Source organism: Sinohyriopsis cumingii, chromosome 4 (assembly GCF_028554795.1).
Source record: "Sinohyriopsis cumingii isolate HCF-2022 chromosome 4, ASM2855479v2, whole genome shotgun sequence".
Classification (NCBI taxonomy): Eukaryota; Metazoa; Mollusca; class Bivalvia; order Unionida; family Unionidae; genus Sinohyriopsis; species Sinohyriopsis cumingii.
The window spans coordinates 74,179,760-74,199,687 of NC_142964.1; the positions used below are offsets into that span (position 1 = coordinate 74,179,760).

The 19,928-nt window shown below is 34.1% G+C and overlaps 1 protein-coding gene and 1 long non-coding RNA gene across 5 annotated transcripts in view; one reads left to right on the top strand and one right to left on the bottom strand.

Annotated features, from left to right (window-relative positions):
• The window catches only part of LOC149801456 (putative ATP-dependent RNA helicase DDX49), a 120,866-nt gene that overhangs the window by 83,058 nt on the left and 17,880 nt on the right, over positions 1-19,928 (bottom strand). The gene's annotated exons all lie outside the window — the stretch shown is intronic.
• On the top strand, positions 350-19,203 carry LOC149801458 (uncharacterized). Of its 4 annotated transcripts, XR_016420651.1 has the most exons (4): positions 350-512; positions 9,974-10,063; positions 17,477-17,664; positions 18,338-19,203. It is a non-coding gene; the product is annotated as an uncharacterized LOC149801458 (long non-coding RNA). The 4 variants fall into 4 exon arrangements; XR_016420650.1 differs by lacking the exon at positions 17,477-17,664 and having other exon boundaries at positions 351-512; XR_016420652.1 differs by lacking the exons at positions 350-512; positions 9,974-10,063; positions 17,477-17,664 and adding exons at positions 10,126-10,517; positions 15,175-15,254.

Here is a 19,928-nt window from a genome sequence, read left to right on the forward strand (position 1 = left end):
CAGCAGGAGGCAAGTTAGAGCTTGAATTTTGTTTTATATGGATATTTTGTTTTCCGTACAAAGTTTATGGCCAATAACTTGGTAAGCGATTAATTAATGGGAAGATCGTCGTATGCATTTGGGACATGGATATATGGATTGAGAAGCAATAAATAGTATGCATGTGATTAGGATATTTAACCTAGCTTTAACAATTTTTCAGTCATATCTGTCTGAAGTGTGACAGGTTATAGTGATGTCTAGCGCTGGGCCATCATGACGCAGACATGTAGCATGATGTCCCACCCAGTCACATTATCCTTACACCAGGCCGACCAGTCCTAACACTAACCTGTTAATGCTGAGCGCCTAACGAGGCAGCTATTAGTACCATTTTTTAAATAAGTCTTTGCTATGACTCGGCCGGGATTCGAATCCGCGACCTACCGCATCCGAGAATGTGTCTGGAAGTGATGTTACATAATTCGAGTCATTGAGGTTAGACAATGGATGCAACAACGTTGATACCTAAGGTATGTCAATTTCAGTATTTGAAGTTGTTGGGTATTCATGTGGAAACTTTATTACTGGATGAAGAAATTCCATATTTACTGTAATGTATTTGTGACCGGATATTTGCATTAGTTGATTCGGAACAGGAGATAGTGGGAATTGCATCACATAAGAGACATTAGATCGTTTGAGCGATTTTACTGCATAAAAATATTGTGGTTTGATAGGCCTAACGTTCTGTCAGTTGAGGGGACGGTGTATATCTACATTCTTCCATGAATAGAAGTGAATTTATTTGCTTCAAGAAATTGACACTTAAACCATCCTTTTGTATTGGACGAATTCCTTGTTACACGATTACCGCCCACCCCACCCACCTCATGCACGCTATCAATGGACCAATATCCTTAATTGTATTTGTTGTTGTGTTGTTTGGGGTTGAATGTCATTGTTTCAGCGCATGATAATACTTGGCATAAAGAGCCCAGAAGGATAAATTCGCCATATTTGGAAAGACGTGACCGTTTCTTTTTCCTCAATTCCCTTTGGTCAGTCAATTCGAAAAATGGCCACCAAAATATTCATAGTATTATTAAAAAGAAAAGGTTCCATAAGGCGCCGTAAAGAAAATTTTCCCATGATCGCAGCCAGTCAGTAGAAAGAATGCTGCGCAAAAATGTAATGGGCTTTTTGGAAAAATGGTCACCAAAATATTCACACACACACACACACACACACACACACACACACACACACACATATATATATATATATATATATATATATATATATATATATATATATATATATATATATATATATATAAAGAAAATAATAATATATTTTCATACAGAGGAAAAAGACTATGTATATTACAATTTCTAAAGTATGATGCGATCAATAATCACAGTGGTAGGCAATTACAACAGTGTATTGTGCTCGTTTAGAAACTTCACTAATGGCGCTAAAAAGAAAAAAATATGTTGCACATAAATAAACGAACTGTAATCTGCCAACAAGTTCTTGTTCAATTGAATATGTCATGTTTATTAAATATGCTTCAGCGTACATGTCCTTCGTTAATATGATGCCTGAGTCAAAACCATTTTTTGTTTGTCGTGCGTTATACAGGAGTTAGGATGGTACTATTAGTCTCGGGATGCCAAAGACTTCGCTTGCTTTGTGTTTAGATTGAAGATTGGTTTTAGTTTGACGCAGTGTGTTTTTATAAAATTAATTTGACTTGAATCTCTTTCCCAATCTGATTTTAATCAGATTGATCTCATTCTCCACCCACCAAGAGTAATCAAATGATAAAATATAGGACCAGACGTGTATTTATTACAATACAGAGAGCAAACAAACAACAAACTTCTGGATTAAAGGGCGGTCACTATGTAAAGTATATGCAACTTTTCCAGTTCTTATCGGGTGATTAAGGGAATTCACCTGGTTTAGGTCGAATGCTTAAAATAGACATTATGTAACTTTAAAATTCTGTTTTAAACTGGATACTCCCCGTAATATGTCAACGGTCCCAATAAGTGCATTATTAAACACAAATGAATGGTCTCTAAATTTCTGGTTGTGCCCGATTAAGCATAGCTTGCTTAGTTTAATTATAGTCGCATTTGCCCGCTAGGGCATGTGCGACTATTAAGCATAGCTGATTGATTTTTCTTATTTATGGATAAATTGTTGGCCTACATGACGTAAAATTCGACCTTGGCAGCATTGTTCGTTTTTATTTAAAGATCAGGATGTATGATCCGGACCGATCAAGTTCAAGATTGAACGACTGAATTTATTCCGACTTTTTTTCATTCTCCAGACTCTCAATTCATAATCCAATGATACAATATAGCAAATGACATGCATTAATGTATGTTACAGAGAAAGCAAACAAAGAGATAGACAAAAACCTTCATATGGTTTAATGGGCTACAGTCGTTATTTGATGAAATGTAAATGAGACATTTCCAATTACTCATTGGGTGATTACGTAAATTCACCTATTATGCGTCCATAGTACATATGTGTGTACGTACATCTCCACGTGCGTATAGGTATAGTTAATTGACTTCCCATTTTTAACAATACAATTGTTTTCAATATATTATCATATATAATCTATTGTTTCAATCAAAATTCAATGATTTATTTATTCAAGCAATGACAAACATGTTTGTGCTGTCTATATTCACCAATTTCAGCAGCTGCCGTTCAGGTTCAGTGGTTAGCTAAGCTGGATTTATGAGCAAAAGGGTGCGTGTTTGAATCCTGTCATTCGAACAGCCTAGATCAACTACTTTGGTTTGTCCCTGCGCAAGACAATATTCTCCAAATCTAGTGGCACCAGCCTTCCCTTTAGTTTGACACAAAAAAGAAAGGAAGCAACTTTCTAGCAACTAATTGGTGCAATATACCATTACTATTATTTAAAAGTCAAAGAGTTTACAATAGAAAGGTAAAATGCATGAGAAGAAGATGTCTGTATGTAGGTCTGAAGGTAGGTGGAGAGAGAGAGAGAGAGATGCATTGGTATCAATATTATTTCGGTAAGTAACAAAGAATAATAAAATCAGCGATAGTGGCAGGTGTTAAGGACGCTATATCCAAAGATTATAGCTTTATTAAATGTCAGCATTATATTTTGTACTCTATAATTGAACTGATTTAAATCAATTGGAAAATGACAACAAAATTTTGATTTAATTACAATGGCATTGATCAAATGGGTTTTACAAATTGCTAGTGAGATGATCATTAGTAATTTTCCATACTCAGAGCGTTTCAAAGTTTCGGCAATATCACTCTGCCTTCATCAGACACTAATATTGATCACGTGTCCTGTAACAGTCACGTGATATGAGATCAGACTTTCTAAAATTAAATGATACAATAAGATTTGATAGAATAAAGAAAATCTACCATGCTTTAAAAAGCTTAATAAAATAATTTTCAAACAAAAATAAACTGACATTTCGATACATTATAATTTTCTATATTATAATTAATACAAAGTCCAATAGATTTGCAGAATATAGATGTATGGTATTGTATGTAGAGGATATCAGATGGAGAACGATTCAATGCTGAATTGTGAAGCCTGTTGAATAATTACAAGCTTTTGCCAAGCCTTGCATAACTTCAATTCTTGCATGTGACACAAAGTCTCAGATGCAAATTAAAGCAATACTGCACAATACAATAACCAATACAATTTAGAAGTTGACTTTTTTATACTAATTATAACAGAGAGAGTAACTGTCATTCCAAATCAACAGTCGACACAAAAAACAAAATTTTTAACACTGGATCGATCTCCAATTTACCTTTCTATGTGATGTGACATATTTCACGCAGGCAGGGCAGTCCATATGCCATATTCATGGACTGCTATGAGACTTTTATCATTTCCGCCACACTGTATCAATTCCACCACACTGTATCAATTCCACCTGTATCAATTCCACCACACTGTATCAATTTCCACTACACTGTATCAATTCCACCATGGGCATTCACCACATATGCAGTATTCGGAGATGGCAGAATAAATAACATATTCCATTTGTTGCTTATTTGTCTGAAGTGATGCTTACTGAATGCAGTAACAAGCATCTTTAGAAACTTTTCCTAAGAGAGGTGAGTTTATTTACTCCTAAAGATTATTTCTTAAACAATTGCCTGTCCCAAAGGTGGGGTGCAAGATCAATACTATGTCGTAACAGCAATGTAAAGGGAACCGTCTTTATTACAACAGGCTCTCAGGCGTTTATCTGCATATAGTCTACATGCTGGTATTGGACAGCGTGGTGGACTACTCATGTTTTATGGAGAGTTTTCATGCAGGCTATATGGGCCATATTCCGACATACATAACCACTAATGTGCATTGTTGTCTTAGTCGCCCTTATTTTTCTAATGTCTTTTCAGCTGTCGATTGGAAAGACACTTACCACATTGCTACAGTAATAGTAATAATAACATAAAATGGTTATATAACAATTTCCCATGGTCGCGGCCAATCAATAATCCGAATTCTGTGCAGTGAATTCTTTGGCTCATCATATTCACAAAAAATGATGTTAACCTGCTGACATATAAAAAATAATACATAGATCAACCGCAAGCACAATATATAAAGTGTGCCAAATATGTGGTAATGAATGTCATCAATATGACATGACTACAATTTACATTATTTAGTACAAAAATTGTTAAGTAGTATCACTCTAAACTACAATATAGTCTAGAGCCAATTTCTACATAAAACGAATTAAATCCTTAACAAGCATGGATATATATATATATATATATATATATATATATATATATATATATATATATATATATATATATATATATATATATATTGCACAAACACACAAAGGAGAAATAAGGTTAATGCATGGTTCTAACTTTCAATATTGTTCCAGCATTTTTAATATGATTTCTCTACAATAAAGTAAACAATTTCAATTGCATGGTGAATAGGCTCCTTTGAAAATATTTAAATATTACAGGGGCAATGCATAATATGATGGCTAATCCAGAAATATCGAGTGTGGTCTAAACAGGTAGAGGAGCCGCTGTGTCAGAATCCCTGGCGGAGGCCAAGAAGAATTTTAAGCAGATCTTAAGCATAATATGGAGCATCGAATTGTAAAGAAAACTTTATGAAACATTTTGATTGTTTCATGCCCATTTTCTTTGGGGGTGGGGTGGGGTGTTGGAGCTTCTCTTGTTGTCCTGGCACAATCATCCCTGAGATAAAGTGTTATATTATTTCATTTTGATTTGTATACAGAAAGGTTTTGTTTCCTTAAATAGTTTTAAACTGCTCAAGATACCTGGTAAATAATGAGAAATATAATATTAAAAAAACTACAAGTGTACATTTACATCTAAGATGAAACAATAAGACTTCGCATGGTTTACACCATCCCATAGTATAGTCCAAATGATTTTGTAATATGGTGCAAATTAGCCTTGTCTGAATTCACTTACACCAGATGTATATATCCTGTGGTATTTTCTCTCAAATCTGGACCGGTGGTGAAGAAATAGCTCAGTATGAAGGGGTATATGTCTTACTCTCTCTGTACGTACACACACACATACATACATACATACATACATACATACATACATACATACATACACAAACACAGCTATGTGATTGTGTCATATTTGGTCTAGTTCTTTCACTTCTGCAACAGCTAACTCCAGCTGGTGAGCTAGCTGCCTCCTTACCATATATATATATATAGCAAAATATACAATATGAATATCTGGCAGGGAAAGTTTGATGAAATCCGTGAATGAAACCCCTTTCCATTAGAGTTCATAAATGATACATTTATACATATTATATAGTTAATATCTGTAACAGCAAAGTATACCCTATACTATACTATAAATAAAATGATAATGGTATTCTGTGCATGGTTTTTGTTCAAGAACCAAGTCTGAAAGGTGAACTTGCAGTTTGGTTATTTCCTACGGGTGACTGCTTAAAACAGGTTTTGAGACGTTGGCTCTTGACTGAGATCCACTTCCTCAGTATTGCTTGATATGGTCAATTTAAAAGGATAAGTAACTAACCGTCAGTCTTGATCTGAATTCAGTTTCATTTCTGTTTTTTTATATATTTTTTTAGAAATAAGATTAAATTTAAGATAAATACATTTGCTGTATTATTTCCATGCTTCTAAATTTGCAGGAATGTGAGATAAATGTCTCATTTTACTTATCAAGAGCCTGTCAGGGGTACTTTGTCAAAGAGACTAACAGTTTAAAGGGGACAAAAGCCCAACCTGCCCAATTTTATTGTAAATACAAGGATATTTAGTATTTTATGTACATAATCTATACCGACTATTGTTTTCTTTGGATCTATTGTATTTGCACAAACATTTCATAAAAAATACTGTCCTGTATTCAGAGATCAAAGGGAAAAAACCTACCCCGAATTTGTTTGTTCCCTTCCATACAAACAGGATGTGACGTCAATTGAGACGATTAACGTATAAGAGTCGTATTCAGTTTGTGCAGCGATGTGTCAAGTAGAAACAAGATTGTTCAATGCGCAGCTCTAAATTGTGTGAATAATAGCAGTTCCGGAGATAAGATTAGTTTTTTTCACATTTCTAAAGGACCCTAACAGGAGATCTGTATGGGCGATCAAATTAAAGAGAGAAGGCTTTATGCCAACTCAACACAACAGGCTGTGCCAGAGACATTCTGAGCCTGAATGTTTCTCAAAAGACCAGAGATCATCGCCATTGACAGAATCTGACGAGTCCTGTTCATCATTGTCACACGAATCTATCACAGGTTCATGCACGTAAGGATGGATGTTAATGGGATATTCTACTCCGGGAATGTCATCCACATCACTGTCATCACTGACAGTCGCCATAATTTAAACATTTAAGGACAGCCAACTCATACAACGCTTGACTGCATTGTCAACGGTATATGGATAACTCGTCCCATGAAGAACTCGCCCCATTGAGAACTCGCCCCAACGTATCTGGAGAAGTCGCCCCAGAGTTGTTGGAGAAGTCACCCCAAATGGTTGGAGAAGTCACCCCAGAACTTGTTATCCAGAAACCTATTTAATATTTATTTTAGAAATAAATAAATTATTTAAAAGATAGAAATGTGCATCTTAGAACAATACTGTTAGCAGCTAAGATGTCGCCAACTAAGACGTCGAATGATGTATCTTATTATCTGGTATTGACTCTCCTCTACAAGGAAGCCAACTCCTATCTATGCAACTCCATATGGTTTCGGAAGGGAAACTGAAACGAGGTCAGACCCGGAAAACAAAAGAAAAACAAGGAAGAATATTTCTCTTGTGAGATATGTATAAAAACGAAGAACTAAGTGTCAATGCATTGTTGAATAAATGTTCTAGATTATAAGCTGCACCTGTATCCTAATTCTATTTTATTATGTTTGTCATTCCAACGTAATGGTGCAAATGCCATCATTGCAAAGTGTATATTCCTTTTTGGTCATTTGGTAAATTTCGATAAGTTCATAGATATATTCAGTGATATCAAAATCATTGTCAAATTTGCTGAGATCCTACTTTTCATCGGAATCTACTACAACAACAGGAACACTTGTTTTTTTTTTAAAGCATCACTTATAATTGAAAGTTTGTTCATATAAACTCGTTAGATTTCTTATAACAATACACACCAGAACACTACGATACAATTTTTAAACAAATGTTACTGTTAACTTTCTTGATCGATACATCTATTATACTAACTTTACTCATTAATGTGGTAATTACACTCAAACTCGGACCAGGCTGATATGGTACAAATTACTGACTGATTAGGCCCAGATTTTTGGCTGATTCTCCAAACTTCCAAGCTGATTCGAACCATGTGAAATCTTATTCAGTTTAGTCCAGGATTTAAATGTGACATTTAAATTTGTTAAAGATGATCTTCTTATTACGTCCCATGCACGTCGAGCAGTTCAAACATGTATTTAAGGTAACAAAATCCCGTTTGTTCGCGTGATCATGGTGTTGTTATATATAATAAAATAATGTAATACTGCTTATTGTGCATCGGTAGTTCAGTAGTGAAATATTTTTTAAACGTTTCGTTCAACTTTAAATAGTTTGTTTTGTTGAGAAATAATAAAATTAAGAACACTTACAAAAAAAAAAAGAAATAAACTAAAAGATGGGCATTGTACATGTGAACTTTCAGAAACTGTTTGAATTGGCCATGATGTAGAACTCAGTAGCGATCGCATTTCCTGAGTAGGCGTCGATGATGCTTTTTATCGAGTTCAAGTATCATTCGTCAATGGTTAGCAAATCTCAATGAAAAATCAGAATCAATTGTTCAGTTGGAGATTTTTCCAATTATACTGCATCTAATGATTTGAAGAGCAGAGCAAAAGGGAGAGATACCACTTCTTTTTCGTTAAGTACAGAAGCGGAGTTGATCAAATAGAAAAGTTGAATATTTTATAGATTTAAGAAGTTATTAAGTTGAAGAAAAACAACAATAAATAAAGCCTTAACAACCATGTGGCGACATCTCAGAATTAGTATGTATGATCTTTGGGGCAACTTCTCCGACCATCATGGGGCGACTTCTCCAAACACCTGGGATGAGTTCTCCCAGAGTGAGTTCTCCATAATTCATGTAGACAGTGTCTCAAATGACGTCACATCCGCTATTTGTTCAGGGGGAGGGAAGCGAGTTGTTCTATTCAAGACGGATCGGGAGAGATGATCGGTTTTTCATAAATTTCTTCGTAACGAGTAAGAATAAAAGGTACAAATTTTCAGAACATGAATCTTATATATATATCAAATTATATATGAAGTTTGCGCGAATTTCAGTTTTCCATGTTTGTCCCCTTTAAAACAGACAATAGCAGCAAACATCACTGTAATGGTTGCTGTCAGAACTTTTAAGTGCTTACAGCAACACAAACAACAAAAAGGATAGGTTTAGGTTTCCCAAATGGAATTTTTATTGCATTTTTTGTAACAAAATATATGTAATAAAGATATCAATTTTTCTTTTTGAAATGTTCTTTCATCTTAAACTTTTCTTTTATTCTTTTCTTTTTGTTTTGTTCCTCTTGCTCAGGGTCCTGAAGAAAAAAAATTCATGTCAACAATTATGACAAAAAGTTAAACCATTCATGTAGATCCATTTTAAATTCTAATACTGAGCAAAACTTTCGTAAACCTTACAGGAAATGGAAAGACGTTCTTTCTTTGATATATATGCCTCATTAGGATTATGTAAAACTAGACGTCTTCATCCTGAGAGTATCAAATTAAAGCTACATGTCTCCGAAGTTTGAACAGAATTTTGAAAACAGCAAAAAAATTATACATGTCTTTAAGAAATATTCTCTTTAAAGTATTCTGCAAAAATGTTGATTGCAAAGATTAAGTAAAACAGTTCTGCAGAACCTGGTATCTGGCCTCCACATTTTTATAATGTACTCCAAATGCATCTGATTTGCAAAACCTTCAGTGCAAAAGTTTAACATAGAATCTGAATGTTGGAATTATGACTGCTTGTAGCAGAAAAGTTATTTAATATACAGGCATGACGAAAATGTAAACCCAATTAACCAAAATATAACATTCTAACAGAGGTTTAAAGTCAAAACGTATCTAGATCGAAATCTACCCAAGTCAAAACATACTCAGACCGAAACATACCCAAGTGAAAACGTACCAGACTGAAATGCACCCAAATTAAAATGCACCCAGACTGAAATGAACCCAAGTAAAATGTACCCAGACTGAAATATACAGAACTGAAAACATACCCAAGTAAAAACGTACCCTGACTGAAATGTACCCAAGTCAAAATACACCCAGACTGAAATATACTGAAGTCAAAACATACACAAATTAAAACATTTGCTTTGAATAATGACTTTTTGTGTATTGTGTTTCATATGACAGTGACTGGCCTGAGGAGCAATGGAAATCGGCAGGCAGGCGCAATGGAACTATAATCTTTTCATATGATCTAGCTCCAAATCACATTAAGAAGTACGTCTTTATGTTAAGTATTGTTTCAATATATTTATGTTGTGTTTTCCTGTAGAGAAAATTCTTACAACTTTAATTTATGGTGCTTCTGTTCTCGGTATTTCTGGATTTTTAAAAAATCATAAGCAGTTAATTGTCACAGTAACCGAGTCACTTATGCATATGTTGTCACTGTCATAATTTCTACACGTGCATTTCACTATCTTTGTGGGAAAGCTAATTATTATCACAAAGCATGCTAGCTGACAATCATCTTACTGCTGTATGGGCTTTTACAAATGTTTGCATCGTGACAGCAATTCTAACATATGAAACACAGTCATTTCTATAAGAGAATTATATTTTAAACACTTCAATACACTGGAGCATGTATTTGTGTATAAACTGCAACAATAAGAAGCAATAGACTGAGATGTCTGTGGCCTATGGCAACACAGAGCCTGTGGAAACGCTGGTAAGTTTATTTACTTATTGAATTATATTTATTTTAATAAAAAGGAGAAGTAAAACAATAGACAATATTTATTAAACATCTTATATATTGCAACATATTTGCTTTAAACTGCAAGCAATACTAATCGTACTACTATTATTGTTTAATGGCAATATCCATTCACTTAATTTAATACATTACAATTTAGTAATGATAAGTTTCCTGACAATACAAAATTATTACATTCCTACCTGTTATCTAAATCTTTATTTCTTTTTTGGGGAGCTCTCATATAAAACATGCTTAATGTATATTTTAATTTTTCCCAGAAATTTATACTAATAAATTTCAAAGCCACCAACTCCATCTTAAGTAATCATCCATTCAAAATTAGTCCAACACCGTCTTATGTAATTATCCATTAAAGATTAGTCCAACCCCACCTTATGTGACGATCTATTATTACGACTATATGGTCTTAAACTCAATAATAGAAACAAGCAATAACCAACAAGTTTTGAAAAATTAAAAAAATAATTTATTTCCCTAGAATGCAAAGTGAAAAAAGTAAATGGACTTACGGTATTGCGAATTAAAATCCCAACATGTAGAAATTATGATACTGACAACATCATGTATATGCGACTCGGTTGCTGTGACAATTAAATGTTCATGATTAAAAGCTTCAGATAATACCAAGAACAGATACACCATAAATTAAAGTGGATTAAGGTGATTTTGTCATGTGAGTCAGCACATATTTCCAGTTTACTTGTCCATAAGCAATATATTTGATTAATAAATGTGATAATTGCATCTTATAAGGCTCCCGTGCAAACAAATGAAAGAGCACATAATGTAAAAAAATATTCGACCAGTGAGCTCTTTTTATGATAATTAGCATCACTGCTGAATGTTACATTGGATTTGGGTGGAATACAGGTGTTTAATTTTTCAAGTTCAGCTGATCTGATTAATCTAAAAGTTTGTCGGAATACATGGATTTTAATGCAGCTAAATATTTTATAATACTCCCTAAAATCAATAGTATTTAACAAAAAGAAGTGAAGCATTACTGATGATTAAAGCTGGTATGACTAAAATATGCAATCAAAAAAGGGAACGCAATTGACATTAAACAAAAAACAAAATGGAAAAATGGAAATCAACACAAATAAAGATGCAATGGAAATTATTTTCGTGTTTCTAATTTTTTAATTATAAAAAGTCAAAAGAAGTTTCTAATCATCAGATGTATAAATATCTGTTTATATTGCAAAATAGAAAATGGAATTATTTTTAACAATTGTGAATTTGAGTACTAGTTCAAACACATGAAGCCGTCATCAAGCATGGTTCAGATCAGTTGGTAGAATTTCCTCCACAGGAAAAAACAACAAAAATATATTCAAATGATACTTCTTAATGTGATTTGGAGCTAGATTATAAGATAAGATGACGATAGTTCCAATGTGTCTGCCAATTTCCATTGCTCATCAGGCCGGTCACTGTCATATGAAACACAATACACAAAAATTATGTCATAATTTAATGCAAGTGTAGGTAATGTTTTAAACTGGGTATGTTTTGGTTTGGGTACATTTTGACTTGGGTACATTTTACTTTGGGTATGTTTTGACTTGGGTACATTTCGGTTTGGGTACGTTTGACCTGTTCCTCTAACATATGAAAAAAGACAATGAGCCTAACTACATCCCATTGAAACATTATGCAAACATAACCTCATTATTATTATTATTATTAGTTGGAACACATCATTCACTTCAAACATGCTGACAGGAATATGCATAGATGTCATGTATGTGCAGATAGCTAACCACCCTCAGAGGTATTATGCACCCTGAGCATATATCACTAAGATCTGCATATGATAGTGAGCACCAAAATAATATTTTACAATAAAAGTCATGAATTTTAAAACAAATATTAATGAATGTAAAGTTACTATAGCTTTGACATTAGAAACAATTACTTCTTTATCCCATGATGTTACACGAAATATCTGCTGCATCATCTTTGTACAGCAGTTTGTCTGGCTTTTATAAATGACCTTTATTCATCATAAACTACGTGAAATAAATTTGAGTATACCATAGCAAATGGCAGCTTTCTTTGTGTCAAACCAAGGATATCAACAGCTCATTCTTGCAGATAGAATGGAATTATTACAGCTTTTCTACCATACTGGTTTTATATGGTCATATTAAATAGTTTGGTTTAAGGCATAGTCAAGAATGAACCCTCTAACCTTATTGAAGCCATCCAAAAGCTACAAACCCATTAACATGGATCCATTTTGAAACTCACCAGAGAATGTAAAAACCAAAGAAAAGCAGTAATATGAACAAACTAATCCTTCTATGTTCAGCTGCATGCAGTACATCATGTTTACATTTATTAGGAAGAGTACTTTCCTGAAGACTTTTATGCCATTCTTCGCTTTTTAATGCTTGAACTTTAGTCTCAACTGGCACAATATAGGCATATTAGTAATGCAGTCCCATTGGTCACTAAATACATATGTATTGTAAACAATATTTACTCCAACAAAAGCATGCAAAATAAAATACAAAGAACTAATCAAAATATCAATGAGGACTTAACAACAAGAAGAAAATTTAAAGTGTGGCGTATAATGTATGGGTTAACATTATATCACGAGTGAAAATGTTTTTGCCGGGATGAAATAAGAGCAAAGGTTACATAAATAAATAACAGACATATTGGGTTGGCCTAGTTTGTCCAGACAGTATGTGTTGAACCAGAGACAAGTGATCACATTCTAACTGATATGACAGGTAGTTCAGACTATCACATTCATGGATGTAATTTCATCTGCAGAAAAATCATAGGTGTTCCAAACAGGTATTTCAAGTGTTTTTACTCTCAAGTTCTAATTATGATATTTGGGCCTAACATTCCAAAAAGATTTCCTGTTACAAAGATGTTCAAGTGCCTCAAACGCTTATGTGGTAAATCATGCAAAACATCAAAATCTAGGTGAATTTTGGAGACAAGAGTCTCACTAATTGTTTTAACTCTCTCTCTCTCCATTTGTTGTTGTTGTTGTTACTGTGTTCAACGCCATTTTTCAGCACAAGATAAACTATACATGGCAGCCAGTATAAATGGTGGAGGAAAAACCCAAGAAAACCCTGAAAAGAACCACCAACCAACAAGGAGCTACTGGCAAGCTTTCTCACGTACCCACATTGGCCAAGACTGAAACTCGAACCCACGCAGACAGAGATGAGATGGCAGTGATCCATAACGGATATATATATATATATATATATATATATATATATATATATATATATATATATATATATATATATATATATATCAGATAAACGAATATTATATTGTTCTTCCTTTGGGTGCTAGTTCATTAGAGATAGCACCAATTAGGCTGAAGTAATGAATATTTTAACCTCTGCATTGGTACACATCCAGCTAGGCATTTTTCTATCACAAGGAAATGTTATAAAAAAACAACATAGAATCTTTCTTACTGAAGCAATGAAGTAGTGAATAATGGTGTTAGATTAATTAATGGGTAAATCATGTATTTCATGCATATTCAAAAGAAAATGCTAGAGCTGAAATGAGACTTTCATTTGAAACTCTAGCTTGAAAATAGATATGAATGTGTTCATCCTATATGGGGCCATCCATTTAGTACGTGCACAAAAATCTGGCAAAGCTAGCCCCCCCACCCCCACCCCTACACACACACACATACATACTTTTTTACATACAGGTGGTCTCCTATTTCGACAGACATGGTACACACTGAAATGAAGCATGTCGATGTGTTGTTTGCTGTATGTACCACACATTAATTGCACCCCCCCCCCCCCCAATTTTTGGATGGTGTGCTTCACAAAGTAAAACTCTGTCAAACAAGAGTTCTGTAATTTATTTTTTCTTGCTTTGGTTCCTAAATCACCAATTCTATAGAACGGCTTATATTTAACCCATGCAGAAATGATCAAGAATTAATAATATTAATGTATTTTATAAAACAGATAGTCCATCAATGCTGAATGTCTGGCTGTATCAAAGAAATAAGCTGCGTAACTTTAAAAAGTTTGTCTAGTGTCCACTAAATTTCAAATGCTTTTATTCGAACAGGTTACATATTAGACAAATTATTATCGAGGTTTCACTCCCCCCCCCGTTTCCTATGCATAGGTACATTATCAATAGACCCCCCGATATCCAAGCGTATGCATTTGTGTTAACACCCCCTCCCTCTACCATGCATACGTAATAAACGGATGGCCCCTATAGTGTCACATAAACATGATACATGTAGTAAATTAAAGAGATGTCAAATAAAGGTGAGTAGACTCTCTAATCAAAAACTACAGATAACATGGCCATTGTAAGACTGCTAGGAAAGGAACTTTAAATATTTACTTGCATATATAAAGCATAGTACAACTGATTATATTGTAGTGAATAATAACTGAAAAAATAGCATCTGATATGTTATTACCTTCCCTTCAAGAATAATTCTTTTTCTTTTGTTTATTTCTTTTTTCTCTCCAAAGTCTCCTTATTCAAGTCTCTGCAGAAAATATCAATCTTAAAATGTATTTTACTTTACATGATTGCTTGACTGATGTCCAAACTACTATAATCAAAACAGGAGTCTTCAACCAGACTGACAGTCTACTGGCCACTAATATATTCCAGGAATTCAATTTAAGACCATTTTTTCTTCTTTAAGTAAGTATTGAAAACTATCATTGATATTTATGAGCCATAACAAGATTCTGAAATCTCCTGCTGTTATGGCCTTTTTGGATTCAAGATCCACACCACTTTCATTTTGTACCAACCTTTCATCATTATAAATCAATTGGTAAAAAAACCCTTTTGAATACAACCATCAACTAAGAAGTAACGTTAACTTTAGTTTAATAATGGCTGCTAAGGTGACACCGCTCCGGTGGCCTAGTGGTTAGAGCATCCGCCTCGGATGCGGGAGGTCATGGATTTAATGCCCGGCAGAGTCGTACCAAAGACTTACAAAAATGGTACTAACAGCTGCCTCACTTAGCGCTCAATATTCAGAGGTTAGTGTTAGGACTGGTCGGCCTGGTGTCAAGATAATGTGACTGCATGGGACATCATGCTACATGTCTGCGGCATGATGCCCCAGTGCTAGACATCACTATAAACTGCTACATTGCAGACATTGTAGCGATATGACTGAAAAATTGTTAAAGCTACATTAAAAATTCAAGTCACACACACACACATAGATAAACACACACATTGCTAAGGTGGCCATAATGGATGTCTTATAGGAAATGGTTTCATTTAGGACCAAGGAGACATCATTAAAATCACTTAGCGAAAACCTCATATTTATATCAATTTCCATTCCAGAGCAGCAAGAACATGATTTTGTAATAGCTGCCATGGCAGTGAAATTATATGCTTGTGTGGCACCATTTTCAATTTAGACCAAATAATAATGATACGAAGTCTTCTGGTGAAAACCCCATGTCATTATGACTTTGCAATCTAAAGAAGTGATAACAACATTTTCATGATGGCTGACATGGTGGCCATATTGGACTTAAGATCAGTAATATTTTCATCATAAGAAGCCTTTAAGTGAAAACCCCATATTAACAGGAGAATCCTCACAGGAGTAGTAGCATAACAAGATTTGTGGTGGCCATATAGAATGGCCAAACAAAACCAATTTTATTTTGGACTAATTATACCATGGGATAAATGTGTGAATAAAGTTTGATAGCAATTCTCCTAGTAATTTAGGAGGCATAGCAAGAAGAAACTTGTGCTAATGGATAGACATCCGATGAATAACAGAAGACGGACAATACGCCATTCCATAAGCTTTTCTTGTCTATGACAAGTAGAGCTAACAATTAGAAATTAACAGTAATAGCTGTGTATGAAACAGTTCATTCTAATTTAAAATCTTGCTGGATCTACTATGTCATAAATGGCAAGAACTAAGCAGAAAGTCTTAGCGCAAAATGCAAGGGAAAAATATTTTCTTTGGTATGACATAACAAAAAGGATAACAACAAAATCAACTTCAATGACTATTCTTAACCAATCCTCACAACAACATCAATGGCACACATTGCCCAATTTAAAAACAGTAGTATTTGACACCACCACCACCACCACATGACAAACATTTGCTACACCACCAGTGCCATATCTCATTATATATATTATTAGCCTTCCTACTATGACTGAATTGATATAGCAATGGACAGGTGTATGGGTGATTTAGGACAGAAAAGAGCAATGGACAGGTGTATGGGTGATTTAGGAGAGAAAATAGTAATGGATAGGTGTATTAGTGATTTAGGAGAGAAAAGAGCAATGGACAGGTGTATGGGTGATGTAGGAGAGAAAAGAGTAATGGACAGGTGTATTGGTGATTTAGATGACAAAAGAGCAATGGACAGGTATATGGGTGATTTTTAGAAGAGAAAAAAAGTAATGAACAGGTGTATTAGTGATTTAGGAGAGAAAAAGAGTAATGGACATGAGTTTGGAGGTGATTTAGGAGACAAAAAGAGTAATGGACAGGTGTATGGGTGATTTAGATGAAAAAAGAGTAATGGACAGATTTATGGGTGATTTAGATATAAAAGAACAATGGGCAGGTGAATTGGTGGTTATGGAGAGGATACAGCAATGGACAAATGTATGGGTGATTTAGGAGGACAGAGTAATGTACAGATGTATTGGTGGTTAGGAGATGATAGAGCAATGGATGATTTGACATAGGTTATCAAATATCTCTGACATAACTGCAGTGGAGTAATTATGTGTAAAATAAACAAATGATGACAAAAAGGTTCCAAGTTTACCTGATACCATATTAGTAACAAGTGTGAGGTTGATATGAAGGAAAATGCAATTTCCCATACTCTGAACAATTTTATCTGTTAAAGAAAAATGGATGGCAATTAGATACAAGTCATACAGTGTTTAGCAGATTATGTTTTGGCAACAAACAGTGGTATGATCTCTTCAGAAAAAAACCTTTAACATACTCTGCAATTAAATTCACAACAGAAGACATGTGATGGGATTGGATATGAGATCACAGTACATGAGATGAATAGAAGGAAAAACATAGGTAATACAATATGATCCTTACAAAGATATAATGGAAGCATCATGACAAAATAAAGAAAAGAATACTGAAAAAGGCATGTGATGCACCTCATAAGGTGTGAACCAGAGAAATATTTCATAAAACTATCAATAGAGGTTAAAACATGACATCTGGGATAAGGAAACAAACCACTGACTTACAATATTTCATTTGTGACCTTCACCTTGTAGCAGGGGAACTTTGAGAATATTTATCCAGTAACATGACTATTAGGAAATAACCTCCAATATCTTTGAATCCAGCCATATTCCTGATAGCTGAAAAACGTCTTTCCATGTGTATGTATGCATGTATGTATGTATGTATGTATGTATGTATGTATATATCTATCTATCTATATAAATATATATATATATATATATATATATATATATATATATATATATATATATATATATATATATATATATATATATATATAAAGAGAGAGAGAGAGAGGGGGGAAAGGGAAGTAACTCTTACAGACTACTTCCCTTGCTCACACAGGGTGACCAAATGTATCCAAGTGAGTTTAAGCTTGAGCAGGACCTGTGATAGGATTTGCAGGGATCGATGGGAATGATTGATAGTAATGTGATTGTACAAGTATTTTAGAAGAAAGACAATTTACTAAAACATTTTCTTCTCTATTCAGATGCCCATCAAGGTAATCTCAAGCCAGCTGCATCTGTCTTTCCTATGGGAAAAGGCACTTAGCTTCAATTCATCAGCTTGTTATGACAATAAATGTGTTAAAAGTGCCATTAAACTCCCCACAATTCTCCACTGAATAACTTATCACATTAACACTAGAAGAATAGGTACGAGGGCCTTACTGTGGTTCAAGTCCTACTTGGTCAGAAGGACACAAATTGTGTCCGTAAATGGAATACATCCAGCCAACCCGTACGAAATAATTAGGCGGATTCCACCTGGAACTTAAGCAGACTCCAGGTAGATTCTGCCTAAAATGTTAAAAATCTGGTTAATACAAAGGCGGACATGGAAAATTTGAGAAGTCAAAGATGAATCCATCTAGAGTCCGTCTAACTCTAAGATGGACTTTTGTCAAATTCCTGCTATAAATACATCTTTAGGCATAATTTTGGACTTTGTTGATTTTCCACCCACCATCTAGGTGGAATTAGGAACTTAGTCACTGGCATCTATTATATGAAAGAAGGAATCTGGACTTAGTTTATTTTCTAACCAACATCTAGGCGGAATGAAGAACTTTGTCATTTACATCAGTTAAATAAGGCATAATTAGGACTCGGCTTTTGTGTTTCTGTAAAATTAAATGACTGAAAATATAGTGATACTTTGTGATTGTAATATCACTGACAGTTCAATAAAAATGTCAATAAGATATAATAACATTTATTGTTTCTTGTACAATTTGAACGATTTTCAGCAACATTTATATTTCATGTTTCTGATAGCTGTAATTTTTGTTGTTTATTTTTTGCACAATTTATAACTTCTTTTTGCACAGCTTTCCTTGTTAAATTTCTTTTTCAACTTTGTTGTTGTTGTATTTTTGTTTAACTTCAATTGGATTTAACTGCCCTCAAACAAGTTTTCATATTGTTTTCCGTTTTAAAACATAATTTCGCTTTTCTCAGACCTGAATTTCCTCGATAGAGACCCAATTTTTAATATTGTCTCCGAAACTTTTTTTTTAATAATGCTCTATCCGGTCCCATTCCACAACGACCTTTCAAATAAGTATTTGTTCCGTTTATTGTTTAACAGAGGATCGTTGTATAAAGCTTTCTGATTGGTCAAAATTTGTAATTGCCCAATGAACCGTCGCGTAACAGAAACTGATGGGAAAGAGCATGTTTGCTAAACATGGCGATTCGAATTTTCGAGCGGGACAACAGACTGAATAACCATTTGAAAAATGTGCGGCAATGAGAATACCCTGAACACAAATTTGATGGGAACATAATTGGTCAGTCTGTATGAAAAATGAACGCCAGGACAAGCAGTTTGCTTTTTGTGCCATAAAGAGCTTTATAGTAGCGGCAAACGTGCTAAATAGGACAAGGAACTGAATCAGGAATCAGGATGATTTCGAAGTTATACAACTCCAAACTGATTAACTTCAGAATTTAAGGAGGGACAACGTGTAGATCACTGGTGGGAATTGTTGCCAGATATCCATGTCTATAAAAGAGTGCATTTCCGATGTGAAATCATGGATGACATGTAACAAGCTGCAGATGAATGATGATAAAATT